The 19,053-nt window shown below is 41.3% G+C and overlaps 1 protein-coding gene across 4 annotated transcripts in view; it reads right to left on the reverse strand.

Moving 5' to 3' along the window:
• LOC119550321 (nephrin) overlaps nt 1-17,136 on the reverse strand; it is a 67,398-nt gene extending 50,262 nt beyond the window's left edge. For 3 of the 4 annotated variants that reach the window (XM_037858948.1, XM_037858930.1, XM_037858957.1), the window contains exon 1: nt 15,988-17,136. The gene's annotated coding sequence lies outside the window, so the exon portion shown is untranslated. The remainder of the gene's footprint in view (nt 1-15,987) is intronic. The other variant, XM_037858939.1, reaches the window with a different exon arrangement.
• Between the last annotated feature and the right edge of the window lie 1,917 nt (nt 17,137-19,053).

The raw sequence follows: 19,053 nt of genomic DNA on the forward strand, positions 1-19,053 counted from the left end.
ATTTAGATCAATGCTTGGTTTTGAGAACACCCTATATGTTTTTAATAACATATTTATTTTTATTAGGTGAGGAAAACCAACAGAGATCAACCAACCAACTGACAGAACAGTTTACAACATCCCTTATTTAAATTTTTTTTAAAAGGTGCCTAAAAGTATGCAATAAGTATTTTCCTTTATAATATATCTGTTTATTTTAACAGACGACCTTTTTTATAGCATACTTTTAGATACCTTTATAATAATATTGAAATATCTATTAATTTATGTGACAGTGCCCGAATTAAAGTTTTTTCTTGTCATCTAAAATTTCTAATGCAAATATAGTCCTGCAAAATTCTTACTGTTCGCAATGGCCGTCAATAATTTCCTGAATCAAGGCCCTCCTTTTTCTCAGTGTTCCTGTTTGTGTGTATAAATAAAAGTTGAGTTATGACAAAAGGAGCCACTAGCGAGTGGCGGAAGCCAAGACAGGGAGCAGCAGCGGCAACCTGCCCAGCTCGGCCTGATAATGCGCTTGGCGCTGACTTGGCCGTGACTCGGAGCGTGTGTTGGCCGCGATGTGTGCGTGCGAGGCGTTTAACATGTCGTATGCGCAATTTGTGAAATATGTGAGAACAGAGCCTGCCAGCATGAGCAATAAGTTCACCCCTGGCCCCAAGAGCATGTGTGTGTGTGTAAGTAAGCAATTAGTTGCCTTTTCAGCTGAAATAAAAGCAAATCGGGTGAGTGGCTGGCAAAGAGGGGCATAGAGGGGTGGATAAGCAAACAGCAGCTCATTAATATCCTTTATGCGTTTATTACATCAGCAGGCGGCGTCTTATGAAAAAACATAAATTAATGCAGAACATCGTCCGCCAGAGCGGGCAGAAAAAATGGCAATTAGGCCGTTGGCAAAAGGCAGTTGGTCGAATCAATCAGACAATTCAATATAATTGGCCTAATTTATTTGTCCCGCTCCAGTGGGCTTATCGTGGCGATTTACTCTGGATACACCAGATAATTGGCAAGACGAAAGTCAGCATTCTGTGTAATGAAAATTAAAAATTAATGCTCAAAGGTGGGCGCATGCAAAAATGCTTTAATCAAATCCCAGAGCACGCCTCCTCGGTCAGGGTAAATATTTAATATGATTTTTTGTTCCTTTTCTCTTCACATTTTTTGTTGCGTGCGAGTGTATGTTTTATTTTTTTTCACTTGACTCTTCTGTTTAAATAAATATTTGCCGTCGAGGCACTGACCTTTTGGCCTCAATGCGTCCTTTGCATTGATTGAAGTTTTCATTTTTGTGTTTTTATATTTTTTATGTTTTCCCCATAGAGATGCTCGCACTCACTGGATTCCAGGCTTCGAGCTCATGTTTGGGCAGTCGGCCAAGGCAAACAAAGGAGCCAGCTCCTATGTACAAAAGCTGCTCGTCGTACATTATGTTTCTATATAAGAATTTATTCATGTGTTTATAGTGGGCACTTCCATTTTTCATTCTTTCATTGAAAGATTACAGTCTTTGATTTTTCTCTCTCCCTTTGTGGGATATTTAAAATAAATTTAAATCAAAAGTGAAGAGAAAACTGCAGAAGAAGCTCTTAAGAATTATCCCCACTAAAGAACGAACCAGTCTTATAAAAATAATGTTGGAAACTTTCAGCTTTCTGATTTTACATGTTTTATGTTGTCCATAAAATGTAGGTTGGTTGGTATAGAAACAAGGTATTAAAATTCAATTTTTAGGACCAGAACACCTGAAGTTTAATTAAAGCATCTGAAAATGGGTAGCCATGGTAGTCACTCACAAAGGTTTAAAAATACGAACAATGGAGTGAAGGAATTCACTTTATCTCTGTGTTTTCTCCTGCCTTGGGCAATTTTCCTGTGGAATCCGGAAATCACAAAGGGAAATTACATAAAAAACTACTCCATTTGACTAATTTAGTACACGCATAGGGCCCCCGGGGAGAGGGTGTGAAAGTTTCCTGGGCAGCTTGGTCCCCTTTCTGCTTTCTCCAATTTCTCCCCCTCCTGAGGGTGGCTGTCAGTCACAGGAAAATGGGGAAAACTCGTCGCCAGCCATGCGGATGTATCCTTATATGGCTGTGATTCACTCCCATCACCTGACAGCTTTGTATAAATAAAACAAATGGGTAAACACGACGGCTGCTTTGGCTGCGGTTGCCACCAAATTTACCTTAAATTTGACAACACGCGCCTGGCTCACAGGTGGCGCATCTGCGGCAGACTTTCATTTAGGCCTTGGCCCCTGAGTTTGGCCCACAGAAGCCCACTCCAAACTTCCGGCTCATCCGTCAATCAAGGCGGCGATTCCTTATTTATTTATACAGTCATGGCTGGCTTTAATTATCTGCTCTCGCATATTTCCCCCTAACAAAACTTTGCCCAATGTTAATGTCGTCGCATTTGTCAGCTACAAAGTTTTTGTGAGTTTTTTGCAATTTAAATTAACAGCTGCTGCAATTAAATTAAACGTTTTAAATTGCCAAAAATATTTACACGTATCCTGAAGCAACCCCGAAATTAGAATTTAAATGGAATTTAGTTTGCCAGCAAGCCGCACAGCATTTCCCTTTGAACGCCTTCTAATCCTTCAATTAATAATCCTCAACTCCCAACTTTTTGCCCAACAACAAGGGAGAGTTTTTCCTTTTTTTTGGGGCCTGGTCGACGAACCCTTTTCGTGGCTGGAATTTTTTGTCAGAAACAATTATTTAACGCTCGCTTCTTGGGCCTTGCATTTTTATATTCCCTTGTTCGCAGAATTAAATATCTAATTTATCAAGTCTTGGCCTTGCCAATAATTAAATTTCGCTTCGAGGAATGCTGTCGGGGGCTTAAGTTTAATGTTTTAGGGGAAAAGGGGCAGGCAGATGTGAACTTTAAGATTTCAGCTTGTCACCTGGTTACACAAAAGGCCGTTGGCCTGAGGGGGCGTGACGGGGATCATTTCATTTTCATTCAAACACATGACATTTAACCCACACCCATACCCACACCCACCAACCAACCAACCAACCAACCAGCCCAACAGATGTCCTTTTTGCCTTGTTTTTGTTAGCTTGTCTCAGCCTTGACTGACTTTGTTTATCTTTCATTATTTATTCTCTTATCGGAAGGCAGTGATAAGGTCGCCGGCAAAAGGCACACATCCCCAACCATCGCCCATAACTAATTAATTATGCCTTCGCAAAGCGGAGTTTAACTTTCGGCGTATGAGTTAGTTATATAGATAAAAGATACAGGGGCAAAACTGGTAGTACGTGCCGTGCTAATCCACTTATCCCACTGGGTATCCTCTGTGTGATGGACTGATGAACTGATGGAAAGAGGGCAATACCTGGCTGCTGGCCAACAGAACAACTTGCAACTTGTTTTCGTATTAATTAGAAAAATAAACAAAGCGCCAAGCGCTGAGAAATCAAATTAAAAGTAAATTGAGAGCAGAAGAAAGGGGGCCAAGCTGAGAAATCGAGTTGGGGGCTAGAGGGACCCCTTCTCGGAAAAGCCAAAACCAATTATAGACTCTGGCAGGGGTAGCTATCTACCAGCTATCTGTTTTTCTTGGGGAAAAGTACTGCTCTGCTACTTCGAGTGTCTATCTATGCCGGGGAAAATATTTACTTGGCCATTTAATTAATAGTCATGAATAGCGAATGACACGAAATGCATTTGCATATGGTATTCTAGATTCTATATATGCGAAAGAGCTGATTTTTAATTAGCCAGCGGGCCAGAAATAAACCAGAAATAAACCCCTTGCCAGGGGCAATGGAATCGCAGATTCTTGACATATTGCCAGCAGCTGAGAGGCGGCAAGATGCATGAGTGAAATGGCTGAGGCGTAGCACGTGCCGCATCATGGAAAATAGTTTGCATTTTCCGCCACGCCCCCCCTTGGGAAAATAGAGGGGCGTGGGGGTCGGGGGTTACACACACCCAAGCAGAGTGGGCTCCCCAGTTATCGGCTACTTAAAATAAACAGTTTAATGTGCAAACTTTTCGGGCTGCCTCGCAAGAACAACAAGCAATCAGGCGGCGATATGGAAATCCTCATCCCATCCTCATCGGCATCCTCATCGGCATCCTCATCGCCATCCTGTGGAAAGGCCACTCTTCGTCGGGACAAACAAGCCATCTAGCTATGGCCAAAGTTTTTCGGGGGCAATCATTAAAATTCATTTCCTATCGACAGTCAGCAGAGACACACACATGTATTCGTTATAGATGACGCCATTTAGTTTGAATATCTATGGCAGCACATCCACATCCCTTGTATCCCCATCTGTATACACATATGACTTCCTCTCTTTCTACTTTCTCCTATCTCCTTTCTCCGTCCCCCTCCGACTCTCTATGTATGTGCTTTCACAAGTGCCTCAGAGCGATTTGAATGCGGCAATTCCTTTTGAATTGATCCCAAAAGTGACCTTTGATTTTCGATACGATTTCAGTCATTTTCACATGGCCCCTGCTAAAAGTCTCCAGCGACCTAGAGAGAACCGCAGGGAGAATCGGGACGAGAAGAAGGCGGCATTTCAGGGGGAGAAAGACACGGGTTCAAGCCCAACTCAAGCCATCGAAGCCATTTTGTTTGTGTAGTTTAAGTGCCCGCATTAGTGGCGAATATAAATTTTGTCCGTAGACCCGAAAACAGCGAATGCTGAATGGCGAATGGTCTTTAGAGAATGGCGGAACGGAACCCAAACCGACATCAAAACCACAACCGAAGCCAAAAACCCGGCGACATCCTCCGTGACAAAAGCGACGATCCGATGGCAAAAATCAAACTAAAAGTTCGCCCCATGAAAATCATAATTCAAACGTTGAAATCAGCACACAGATTTTCGCACAACCATATGCGTAAAGGCAGTTGCTGACAAGAAAATAGCACCAAATTTAGGTATTTAGAGTTTAGAATATATCAGATTTTGAAGATTTAAATCAAGGTAATTGCAGTTCTAATTTTGTCTTAATGTGTTTACTAAAATATGTCTAAAAAATATACGAGTATATGGCATTAATGAAATTTGTTTAAAGTAAATATCTACCTTTTTTTTGGATAGATATTTTTATACATATTAAGGACAATCGAATAACTCTAAAAATGGAATAATTATTAAAGTGCCCTAAGCAAACATTATTTACATTGAAGATACTCCTTTGTTAAATTGTTTAAGTACTTAAACCTATAAGATAGAATATATATTTCATATTTTTTGTATAGTTGCTAGTGCCTATTAATATTACCATAAGTTATATTATTTTGTCCACAACTGTCTCACCTCCAATCTCTCTAGACCACCCAAAAATTCCCGCCCCCTTCGATTGTTTCGTGTGTATACAATGGCAACTATTGAAAATACGCAAAGCCTCTTTCGGCATGTCCTTGTGCTGCTTCTGTGATTTCGATGCTCTGGCTTTGACCCCCGGAAAATTCCCAAATTGTGCCCCGAATACGGGAGCTGGAGGCTCCAGCTGCTCCTCCCCGGCCGACGAGCTGCAAAAATTCCGGCTGAATGGGACGCGTGTGCGTTTTGTTTTATTGCCAGCTAGGAATCGTTGCCAAGCCGTTTTCCACTGGGTTTGCTTAGGGCAAACACTTTCCCCGCTCCTTTGTTGGCCCATTGTGTGCGGGGATAATCGAAGCCATAAATAACAGGCGCGAAAGCTCCGCGTACTCAGCACTCTTCCCCCCTTACTTTTTTTGGGCATTTTTTCTGCCTTTTTTTCTGGCATTTTTGGTATGGGGTGTACGATAACAAAAGTGCCAAAAGTGACAAACAGCAGGCGACCGTCAACGCTGCCGCCATCCATTGGCCAAAGCCAACTCGTTAGTAAATCCAATTTGTGCGTGAATGTCAACAGTTTCGGTGCAGTCACAGTTAGAGTTACTATTACTGCCACGCCCCCTTTTTCCTGCTTCCCTGCCTTCGCCTCCCTTTTACCAGTCGCACGGGGAAAATGCCGGAAAATAGCAACTACCGAGAACTGGCGGCAAAAATCGCGTGAGCTGACATGTGACCGAGTTTCGGAACGAGGAGGGATTCTCGATTCGAGCGCTTTTTTAAATCAATTAAAAATTTACATTTCATTCACACAATAAATAATTTGCATAATAACACGGCATACACAAAAACACTCACGTAGCATCGCATAATTAAACGTTCAATTTATGCACGAGTACAGACAAAAAAAAAAAAACAGAAAAAATTCCATATGGCTCGCATTTTATAAACAGTTTTTCAATTAATTACAGCATTCGCTCAAAAAAGGCATTTTAAATTCTGGCCAATATGTAGCTGCTGCATCGGATGGCGCGTGATGCATTAACAATGATTATTGCATACATTTTGGCGCATTTAAAATAGCGCAAATTCATTTGGCGCGTGCTCTTTAAATTAATTTATAACTTTGAGTGCATTAAATCAGTGCCGATATATGTGTCTAAATATTAAAGAATTGGGAGTTCGAAGTCCCCGAGGCCCTCGGCGGTCGTAGGATTGACACTGCAGCGTTGGCAAACATAAATCGAGACTGTCTGTGATAAATTTAGACCCTCCGGCGACAGCCAAAGCCAGACAAAATGTCTTGTCTTGGGAGATATTTCTCCAGAATTTACAAATGCAGTCGGCTCCAAAGGGATTGCTGCGGCATATTCCCCAGGGTTTCCGGAATTCTACGGCAGCCTTTGAAGCCGTAGCCTATGCTCCTGCAGAATGTCCGCCTCTAAGCAAAATATTTACTTATACAAATTCACCATACCGCTTTCAAGTGCAAAGACAGCAAACACATTAAAATCAATTTCATTTGCACAATAAAAACACTGACCAGCAGACGGAATGCAGGCACAACAACAAAATCAGTTCAAGGAAATAAAACAATATTTAAATAAATCAAAATTAGCATCAGCCGCAAAAATGCCAGGGAATGAAAAGCAGAGGCTGAATAAAACAAGTACCAGAATCTACGAGGAAGACATCTGTGTGTTTGCCTGTGAATCGGAGCATGTTTTACATAATACAATTTCCATTTGCCGAAAATAAAACACACGAATCTCCGGCAACGTGCTAAACAGACTCGCAGCAGCAGTCCCAAATCCACAAGATGCGGATACATATGTAGATGATTCCGATGCCGTAGGAGTATCTGGAGATGGGGGTTGGGGGACCGTTCGTCATTTTAAATACCAAATATATTTTGATTCCATTTTGGTCAAGGCCCAGGAAGCTTCAGCCTCGTCTTCCTCAATCGGCTTGTGGTTGCCTGGCCACAGTCTGTTCTGGCTCAAATTGACAGTGAGTTATGGGCCCTGTTTCCAGTATCTCAGTGGCCTGCCTTTAAATGATTTTCGAATCTCATTGCCCCAGCTAGGTTGCCCAGCGTTATATAACAAATAAGTAAGCCCGAGTGAAATAAAGAGATGATTTATGTTTTTTTCAGCTACCTACGAGCCAGAGACTTTAATAAATACCCCAAAAAATGGTCATATTTAATTGCCGGCGGGCGGTTGAAGGGGGCGGAGAAATGTTAATAAATGTCAAGACTGCTTCCACTCAACTGACAAAATGAGCAACGAGCTTGAAGTTGACACTGACTGTCCACCGCAGACAACGTCATCAGCGGGGAGAATAAAATAAGATAGCCCAGAAAGTGGGTGGCGATGCGGGTGCGCACTTTCTTTTTTGCCCCGCCATAATTTGACATAATTTATGAGTTTTCAATTTATCATCTTTGGGAATGGGATGGTATGGTGTGCAGCGGTGGCTGCACTTGCATCCGCAATTCGCCTCGCATTTTGGCCTGTCAGTGGCAAAGCCCGTTTCGAAATGTCAAGTGTCAATGCCGATTGTGGGATTGTGAGAGCCGAAGTTGCATGTGAGGCACACATGTTTTGGCTCCCACATCGCATTAGCCCAGCCGTCTGAGCCTGCTCCGCTGATCTCTGTGGGAAGTGGTCCCCCTTTCTCTCCACCCCCGACTTTCTCCCCCTTTCGCCACGCCCATAAAATATTGCCACTTGTCATCGATGAAGCGCCGTCCGTCGCGCATGTTGTTCTTGTCATTAAAGTCGAAAGCACTGTCACGTAGCTGTCAATTTACAAAAATCGCATTAGCCAGAAGAAGAATCTACATGCTGGGGGCACAAATTCGGCAAAGTATGTACTTACTCGTGCAGAGAAAAAAAACATTGAACAAATATATAATATCAAAAACACATTATTATTATACTAAGGCTTACTCGGAATATCTTTGAATAATTATGAAAAACTACCTTGTTCTTAGGGAAGTTGCGACCATATAAGATTAGGCACAATACAAAATTGTAAAACAAGATAATTTAAATAGTGAAACAAATTGAATAAAATGGGTCAAACATTTTTACAACCACTAACTTTTATTTTAATTGTTTAATCCTCTCAAAAGACTGAATGCATGCGCTGATCCATGGGGCGATTTAGGGGAAAGATATTCCCCACTCGAGTCAAAAACTAATTGTTATATGTATTGTATTCCACATTTTTTAATTTTTACTCAACAATTTTTTTGTATCCCCCCACAACCAAATTCTGGATCCGCCACTGACTTAAAAACATGATTAAAAGAAGGCTAAAAAATTACAACGCTATTAGATTTTTAACGAAATATATGTATTTTAATAACTATAATGCCCAAATTATAATATAAAATTGTTTATAGAGGGTATTAACTACTTATTTGTATTCTTATTCATCTTATTTTTAAAAATCAGAATTTGAAAATGTAGACACCATTTATTCTTAGGACTGTCGTAGTCGAAATATCTCACAAGTTACTTATAGAATCTTTTTTCTAAGGCATTTTGAAATCCCTTAATATTAATTAAGCCGTTAATTTTTCTCTCTGCATCTATGTGCTTATTATGTGCTAGATGTCATGTATTATGTATGTGCATATTTATGACAACTGTCGCTCCAGCGACTTGAATGCCCCCACATCATTGGGAATTTAGGGCCGGAGATTACGATTACCGAGTCGTAAAACCCGACACTCGACTGCAAGTACGGGTAAGTTGGCCGGGCAGATAAGCGGGCTCAGAAGGCGGGCACTTGGCGGGCTGCACATAATTAGCGGTGGCCACTTAACTAGCACAAGCTTTCGCCCACCCATTCCCCAACTACCCCGACTAAATGTCACCGTAAATTTGCATTTTTAAGACGCATAAAAAGGACTTAGCAGGAGGTGGCCGAAAAAGTACAGAGCTCCAAAGGTAACAAAATGCAAAACATGCGCAACAGGAAACGGGAGCGCGAGACTCGCCGCAGGACTTAAATGCTTTTAAGCTGCTGAAGAGACGGTGAGAAGTTGGCAGTCTAATGGAACAGGGAAAAGCGGTTAAGCAATTGTCGGGCCAAAACACCGGCGACATGTGCATCTCGATGGATTTTCCAGCACTCCAGCGACACGTTAAACGGCTTTTCAAGAGCATCGCCCTGCAACGCAATTGAAGGCAAAATCAATTACAACAAAAAAAAAGGGCCTGAAAAGCATTTTAACGACGGCATTCAGAGCTCGCGCGAGCGGCTTTCATTCAATCATTTACATAAAATTTTATTTAACAAGCGAATTCCAAAGGCTTTCATTTTTAATGCGGCCCCCCGGATGTCCTCTCAGGACTCTCCTCCGAGTCCCCAGCGATTCCTGCCACAATCCGGGGCAGGAAAACAGGGAAACAGGAAACCAGGCTCATGTGAGTGAGTGCGTTTAATGCCTGTATGCATACGCCATGAAACTTCATTATGAGAGCCTCAATATTTCTGCAAATAAAATGCCAGTCGAAGGCAAATGGAAGGCCCAGAATTGGCAGAGGGACGAGCCAAATATTAGCATACTTCGGGGGCGCAGTCAAAGATTGTTTGCCGAAACAAATTAACCTTGAATATGCCACATAGAGCGGCCTGTCAAAACGAAGCTGAGCTGGGGAAATTATGCAAATAAGCTGGGGAGCACAGCAACCATGGATGTCTCCGATAAGACCGGTGCTATCCCCAGAATATGTCTGTCTGTCCTGAATAACCGACTGACTAACTGACTAACTGACTGACTGTCGTCCTGTGGCTTTGGCTGCTGGAAAAATTTATTAATTTTAAGCATTTGGAACGAGGGAGACTTTGACGTCGGCCCCAGCTAGCTGATAAGCAGCAACACGCTTGACAAAATCAATAATGGCAATACTGCTCTTGTTTCAGCCTGGCCGGCCTGTGTTCTGTGTGCTGCTGCTGTTCCTGTTGGTATTTGCATGATTAATGAAGCCACGTAATTGATTACACGGCCACGCCCAGGCCGGGCTCAAAAAAAAAAAAAAAGAGCGGAAGAAACAAAGGCAAAGCCAAAGGCAATGGCAACGGCAACTCGAACTTTCGCATGATTTTGTATCATCGAAGGCAGCGGCAAGGCACACAGCTGATTGATGCGTCTGTGGTCGGGACAAAGGCACCCACAATTCACATCCCTATCCACATTCACAGCACCATCCCCAATACCCTATCCACATTCCACCCGACTTCACCGAGCTGCTCCACTCTACAGACCCATTTTCATCTCGATCTCCAGCATCATAATGCGACCACGCACGTGCGTGTGGCACATGACTACACAGGAAGAATGGACCCTCAAAAGCTCTACGGTCACAAACCAAATTTTTTTTACACTTATTTAATGCTCTATTGTTTCGACTTCAAATTGATAATTTATTAATATGATGTACCCACTAAAAGCTGAATATTTCACCAGGTCACTTCATCATTTATTTTAAATCATAAAATATGTTGGAAATGGTTTCTATTAAAATGAAGAAAACCCATTTTATACAGTTAAAAGCGTCACGGCTATGTTTTTAAATTTTAATAGAATAATTTTGATTATGAAATCATTTATAAAGGTGTTTAAGAGTATGCAACACTTATATTTCTAGTATATTATTTGAAGAGGCTTATAAACATAAGCAATATTTATATTTAAAGTACACTATTGCTTGCTTTTACCCAAAGGTGTATAAAAGTGTGCTTTATTTATATTAAAGCTATACTATTGCTTGCTTTTACACATATGTAGGTGTACAAAGGTATGCAATATTTATATTCAAACTATAATTTTACATACTTTCTGACACCTCTATAAGTGATATCTAAAATCCCCTTAGGGAAATGTAATATTTATATCAATACAAAACTGTATCTCAACCTAAAAACTATTTGGTAAAAGGACTAGTTTCAGCATAACTTTTTATTGTGTACTCTGGCTGATCCGATGCCCTGTTCGAGCCATGTCAAAAAGACATGAGGAGAGGAGGAGCCATGGTTGGCTGTCATTGACTGCGGATTGGCGTTGTCAACGATGCAGCGGGCTTGATGACAAAGATGATGATGCAGCCGCTTTCAAAGGCTGCAGCAGACAACCAGGGGGAGTTTGGGTGGTTTTGGGTGGTTTTTGGGCGGAAGTCGGGCTTTCTCATGGCTGGTTATTTATGCGTAATTTCTATGCACACACGCAGAGGCTCTTCGGCTCATCGTCCTGGCATCCTGGCATCCTGGTTAGGGAATGGTGATGGGTATTGAGATGGGTATGGAGATGGGTGTGGAGATGGGCTCCCAGGATGGCGGCCACTTCAGTTTCAGTCCCCAGCTCATCGCCCAATCCAAGTGGTTAGCTTTGGCTTTGTTGGCCCGCCTGCACAGCCTTTGCTGTTCCTGGTCGGAGCTTCAAGGCCCTGCTGCTCGAACGGGCGCACAATCATCAATCAAAATCAAAAGCCAAAGTACTTTTGACATTAATTTATTCAAAGGGGATACAAGCATTTCCAAACTGCACAAACGCTCCACAGAATGTGGGCGGTGGGCAGATGGCAACTGTTTAACTCCTTCTATCTTTAATAATAACCACATAAACATAATAGATATTTAATTTGGAATCGATGGCATGCAAATTCCTCTTCATATTTGGCAAAAGTAAAAATATTCTAATTAATATTTATGAACGCAGAGACGACGCGTTTTGCATAAATCAAAAGCATTTGAATAATAAATACGAATTATGCATTTAATTAAGATTTGCCACAAAAATCCGCATGCGATGGGTGGTGAGTGGGTTGGGTTGGTAAACAAAAATTCAGAGACTCCATTTTCATTTTTCCTTTTTTTCCATCTGCATGTGTGTGTTTGTTCGTTTTTGGGGCTAGCGAGATTTTGATTTCCTCAGCTTGCATCAGTCAAAGCGAATCGGGCGACAGTCGAACAAAAAACCAAATCGAACGAGCGCCGGGCGTTTTCAATCTAAATGCAAATGCTTGCGGTGTGCTTTTTGTTTCATCCTTGAGCCGCGACAACAGCAGCAGCAGCAGGAGCAGCAGCAACACCTACAGCAGCAACATCCACAGCAGCAGCAGCAACAGCAATTCAGGTGAAATCGCAACACAGAAAGCCAATTAAGCGACTCAGACATTAATCGAAGCTCGTTGCAGATATCGCGATGGGAAATGGGGATCCCACTATAAAAAAGCAAGGTAAAGGCAATTCGCCGAGCTTAATGCAGGAATCGCATTTGGTCAACAGTATTCCGCATCATGGCAATTGTCCTCCACACAGCTTTTTTGGTGGAATTGTATACGATTTTTACTAGTCATTTTTTGGGTGTTTCCAAGGTGTCTTTAAGTTCGTTTAAAAGAGTAAATGTTTCATATGATGTTTTTGTATATCCCTTTATTTTTATCCATATGAATATTTCAATATAAATTTTTACAAAATTATTTATTGATATTATGTGCTGCGATGATATTTCTATTAGATATTTCAGGAGAGATTTTTTTTTTTTTTTCCAGACATTTTAACTCTTTAAAACATTTTTTATAAATGTATCTAAGTTTTATTCCACAGTTGTCTTAATTTTTCTGGACAGCACTGATTCTTTAAAAATTTAAAATTATCTGATATTAATATTATCCTTTTAAAATCTTTTCTTTTAAAAAATATTCAAATACATTTGGCTTAAATTTGAGTATCCAAATCAAAATCCCTAAGCTTTATGAAGTACTTGAAGTAGACTATAAAATATTAAATGACAATCTGAAATTCTTCTTTCATTGATTATGAATTTCGTTCAGTGTACTCTTTTTGCGGATAGCAATGCACTAGACAGCCATGTTAATACCCATTTCCAATTCAATTGGATATGTTCATGTTGGCTCCATAGTTCCTATTGCATTAAGGGCCAATAAAAATTTACAAGCAACCTACACCTACACGAGAATTTCCCGCCACGGAGGGGGAATTTTCCTCTGCTTAAGTGTGTTTGACATGAGATAAGCTCGTTTTCCCGGCTCGCTTCATTTGCTTCTTTCTAAATTGATAAATTATGGCACAGCCACAGACTATGAATTGCCGGCAATTAGCTGGGCAAAAAAGCACAATTAGCATTATGTGATAAGAGGTAAGCAACATTATAACATATCTATATTGGCAATCCGGACAATCGAGGCACTTGAGTTTATAGGGGTGAAGAAATGTCAGCTGCAATTGAGACGTGTAAGGTCAACGAAAGTCTGCAGACTCTGGAATTCTTTGGGATATCGATATGGATGCGTATGCAAATCAGGGCAAACACTTCGTGGGCATTAGAATTACAAATATCCAAAGAGCGATTTCACACAAGGGCGACGATTCCTCGAAAGCCGCGACGTGACAGCATGCAAATAAAATCGAAGCCTACTCCGGTGGAAAGCAGATTCACATCCCACATCCAACCAGTCAGCTCTTGAAATAGACACAATGTAAATATGCAAAGGCGGGGGCAAAATACATAAATCAGCACGGGGACAAAATGTGAAATTAAATGCAAACAGTGGCGAAAACCAAGATGCGGAAGCATAATTGAACTTTGTGGCCATGGAGGATCTCCTGACTCCAGACACTCTCTGCTCCGCTGCTCATTAAAGCCAAATGCAATTTACGCCGATAATTTGCAATAATTTGCATACTACGTGCGGATGCAGGCAGCGTCATTTTCCGCTGCACCTGGAGCACACTTTTCCAGCTTTTCCCACACCAAATGCCAGGCATTTTCCCCGGGATTTTCAACCACCCACGTGGCACTCTACGTGCTCCAGCTTTTTAATTGCACGGCTTAGCCGCCTCGGCGTTGGCATTTTGTAAATTTTCGTTAATTGGAAAATGTGCCAGGATTCATTTTCATCTATTTCCCAAATGCCCCGAACGCCATGCGTGATCCCGACCCGAAATGGATTTATTTTATTCCCCGCTTAATGGAATTTCCCAATGGTTATCGCTCCAGGAGTCTCTTCATTATGCACAAGTCTCTCGATGAACACTTTCCTCCAGCTGCCCGGTCTGATGGTATTTACCCATAATATTTATCCATTTTGCCAAGCTCTCGGGCGTCTGGCGAAAGGATTTATTATGCATAAAATTGCAGCAGAGAGTCGAATAAAATATGTATTGAAAGTTTTATTGTTTGGCAGCGCAGTGAATGCCGTTTTCCCTTTCCAATTCCCCCCAAATATTTGCACATGGCACACATTTCATGTGGAACTGCCGCTTGTGACGCTCCCGGCATTTTGCTTAAAAATTGAAATCTTTTTTATGCATTTACCTAAATTTCGTTTTTTGTTGCTGGAAAAGTTTATGAACGCATTTTTTTCTTTTTCATCGCCCCGTTTTGCCTCGCTTTGTTCATATTTTCAACTCTGTGCGGGTGTTTTCGGGTTTTATATTTGCCCTCGTGTGTTCTGCTGGATTTCTATTTGCTTTAATAGACCAAACTCTGGACAGGCCAGCGCATATGGCACATATAGTATATAGTATGCATATATATACGTGCCAACACTGGCTCAGGATCGGTATCCTGGAGGAGAGGGGCGCTGGCTTTGCAAATATCCTGCGGCGGTGGCGTTTATACATATGAGAGCTTACTGCACCCCCTCTATAGGGCGGGGGAGTGCGAGGTGCTCAGTGGATTTTGTGATTTGCTTTTTATGTGTGCCATATGGGCCACATGGACCTCTACCTACGAGTAATATGGGAATGGGGCCACGCACATGGGGCTGGGGCCTTGTTTTGGTTGTAAGGCGCCAAGAGGCGCTTAGCGCAATTCATGCAAAGATTTGACCGGATTGTTGCCAAGGTTGCCGTTCCCAAAAAATAAATGCTGAGAAAGTAAGTGAAGAGGAAAAGGTGGATTTTCTGCCGCTTCTGGTTAGCGGATTTATTAGGGAACTTTAGTTATAATCTCTTATTGAGCAATGAAACCATTTGGGAATTCATTAGAAAATAATTATATTTTAGATCCCGTCATTTTATGAATCCAGTCTTAGGATGAAGAAAACATTACAAGGATTAAATAGGGATAAATTAATAGGACTGTACGATTTTATCAAGGTTTTTTTTATCATGTTCTACTAATTAAACAATAACATTAATTTGCGAACCTTTTGTGTATTTGTATAGTTTTAAATCTTAAAAATAAAAATACAAATAATTAAGTAACATAAGGTTTTATATTATTCCTCGAATATATAAATACAAAAAATAATAAAGAGGGAAAACAAATCTTGTGTCAAATAAAAACAATCTTAAGACCCTCTCGGAATGTTATACATTAATAACTTTGTCAATATACCTTTCCTATGTTTTTTTTACTTTTCCCAGTCTAATTTGTCTTGCTCCCTGAAAACAACAATAATAATCACCGTATAAATCTCGATTCTCAAGCATCTTTCCCGAGAACTGACCATCAAAACAGCATCCCACTCAGACATGAAAATTTGAAAGGCAAACAAATCTGTCCCATAGGCAAGCCCACGCAGGCTGTTTGGGGATCCAATAGCTGGCAGGGATCTAGATGGAATGGCTCTGCGAATCGAGATGGAGCTGTAAGCCCGGACTTACAGCTACAAATCAGAGGGAAGAGGCGGAGGGACCAACTCACCCCGAGGTTCCTTCTTTCCTCCGTTTGCTAATCCAAAAGGCAGAGGAACTTTCAAGGCCTTCCAACTCGGCAACTGGTAAGTTTAATTTATGTTTTTGCTTGGCCAACAGAGAGGGCAAAACTTTGGCTGCCCCCAGCTATTGTTCTAATGCACTGACCCGTATTCGCTTGGAGATAGATGTCTGCATAAGCAATTTGTATCTTGCGGATGCGTCCATGCACTTTCACTTCGGTCTGCCAGACGATGACAATTGTGATAAATTATATGCCACGCGGCAGATCGGATTCGGTTTCGGATTCGGAATCAGAGGGGCTGGTCTATATGGTCTATAAGCATATAGCCGACGAACTGTTGCGCCCACTCTGGATGAAAACACTCACTCCCGCACGATGTATCTGTATCTGTGTGTGCTGACCACTACAAATGAAACCGCAGTGTGTTATTGTGTCATTAATTTCTCCGCTTTCTTTGTGGCATACTACTACTTTTTTTACCGCTTCTTTTTTGGCGTTTAAAGTGCGAAAACTGACTGGAATTAATTGATGAGCCGCACGCAACTGGAGTGGCGATGGCCAAACGTTAATGAGCCAGCGTGACGCGTTCACATTTCCATATGATTTACTCGGGTCTATTTGCTTGCAGCATTTTCCGATTTTCCGAATTTCCGCAATTCACTTTTCAGTTTTGTTGTTTCGCCCGCACACTTGGACTTATTTTCCGCTTTCGGCTGTTATTGCTGCCCGTAATCCGCTTTTGCCCTAAATTTCAATTCCTTTTGAGGGGTTTTTTCGCACTGCAGATTTCTGGTATTTCCTCTAGCCAGTTCTTTTCGAGTGTTTTGATAACTGGAGTGTATTATTATTTCTTTCCGGCACGTAGTCTTTTTTTTAGTTGTTTTATTTTTTTTGTTAGTGGGCGAAAGGGGCGCGGCACACGCAATCCTGACGGATGCGCAGCATTCGAGAGTCACGCACCGCCTCCTCTTTTGTTTTTCCTCTAATTAGCCACATAAATTGCAAGTTGGCCGGGCACAAAAAATTCAAAACACACTGTCTAGCAGAGCAGAGATCCCTGCAGAGATCCGCCAGGAATTATGTAGATACTATATGGTATCTTATAGAGCGCCACCCGCACGACGAACCAAACGCTGTGAGCCACGGATAAGAACTAAACAACAATCGCAGCTGCCGCTGCTCGGCTGCTGCTGCTGCTGCCTGTTGTTGCTGCTGTTGCTGGTGTTGCTGCTGCTCGTGGCTGGTGTTGCTGCGGGGTAGCAACACTTGCCGCACATCATTCACACTTTTTCACTTCGGGCCAGGGATGAACTTCGGTTCTGTTGGTCACGAGTACGGGGCTCTCTCTGTGTTTCATTGTATATTCCCGCTCTCGTGTTGCATGTTGCTCGTGTGCCGCACGGCAGCAACATGCGACGTGACCTTTGGCAACTGGTCGAGTGTTGTTTTGGCCGCGCTTGCAGCCAATTAATGGGCCACTCGCCATGTGATTTATTGGCACCTCTCATAAATCCCAGCCGATTTGGCCGCTTCCTGGATAAGCAAAAAACCAAAAACACATGCATAATTTCCATAAATCTTTTATGGCCGCGTGTAGAAAGTTTAGGTTTTTGGCCAATTATGCGCCCCGAAACTAGGCACTAATTTGACAGCAAAGTGGCCGAAAAGGCTTTATCCCTCCTCTGGGGTCAGGCGGGGTCAACGCTGGGCTCTCCCGGCACTCGAGTCGTGTCCATAGCATAACTAACCCCATAATTGAGTTATCCCCATGAGGGAGCTTTTGTTGTCGTCGTCCTGGCGAAGGATTATCAATGGCCTCTGAGCATTTACTGTACTGCCTGCTGATTAGGTCCTTAGAAATGCTTAATTTTCATGGGCTGTCGTAAGCTGTGGGGTCAGATGCATTTCCATTAAACCTTTATTGGCAGGTTGGGAAAGCTTTGGATCAGCAGGATGTCAAGGTGTCTCTGCCTTATTTTGAAAGATAATACTATCATGGAATACAAAGATGTAGCTCAGTGGCAAATCATAATCAAGAAAATCGATTTAAAAGTACCATGCTTAAAATTATATATAATTTTGGAATGCCTACAAAATAACTCAAGGATTTTTTATTATTCTTAAGAATTATTTAATATTGTAATAAAAAAAGGAAAACTATTGATCTTTAATATTTAGTTTTTCGTATTGGACTTATACATCTGAAAGGAATACCTTCTTAAATAAAGATACATTTATTCCTTTTTTTATTTTCTTACTTATTTTCCTAGCAACATGACATTGTCAACAAATTCGAAAGCAGCAACAGGGAACATGTTGCTTGTCTAATCCTTGAAACATTTCTTATGTTGCTGGCATTAAATGAAATCAACATGTTGCTTTCGTTAAGTGTTGCAGAACAAACTAGACGGCAACATTTGTTGCGGAAATTCTTTTATTTTTCTTAGAAAATGATTAAAACTAAATAAAAAACCTTTGGATGTAAAAAATTGAATATATCTTTATAAATAATTACAAATTAGTTAATATAGTAGAAAACATTTTTTGAGAAGATACATGTACAATATTTGGAAATGATTAAAATTAAACATATTGCTTTTAGATTAAACAAATTTATTAGTACCCCATTAAGGCTAAGTAAATACTTAATAAACAAATTTATGCGCAATAACATTGTTTTTTTAAACATAGCAATCAGTTGGGCCTACGGCTGAACTTGCCTTATAAAATATTCTTATCACTTCAAAGATTAAAGGTGGGATGTGATTTCTTTTGAGCTTAAATTGAAATATATGTTTATATATATATATATATATTCAACGAACTTAGTAAACTTCGTTGTTTATTTTTATACAGAACTGGGATCGTTTTTTTCTCAGAGTGGGAATACCTAACCCACTTTTCCTAACTGAGTGTGAATACTGCCGCCGGCTGGCCATAAAAATATTCGCTGTTGTTAAATGGGAGCAGATTGTCGCATGGTAATGCAGTTGCAGTTGCAGTTGGCGAGCTGTTGCACCTCTCAGCCGCCCCTCCCCCACCTCCCCCCGG

Source organism: Drosophila subpulchrella, chromosome 3R (genome assembly GCF_014743375.2).
Source record: "Drosophila subpulchrella strain 33 F10 #4 breed RU33 chromosome 3R, RU_Dsub_v1.1 Primary Assembly, whole genome shotgun sequence".
NCBI classification, from domain to species: Eukaryota; Metazoa; Arthropoda; class Insecta; order Diptera; family Drosophilidae; genus Drosophila; species Drosophila subpulchrella.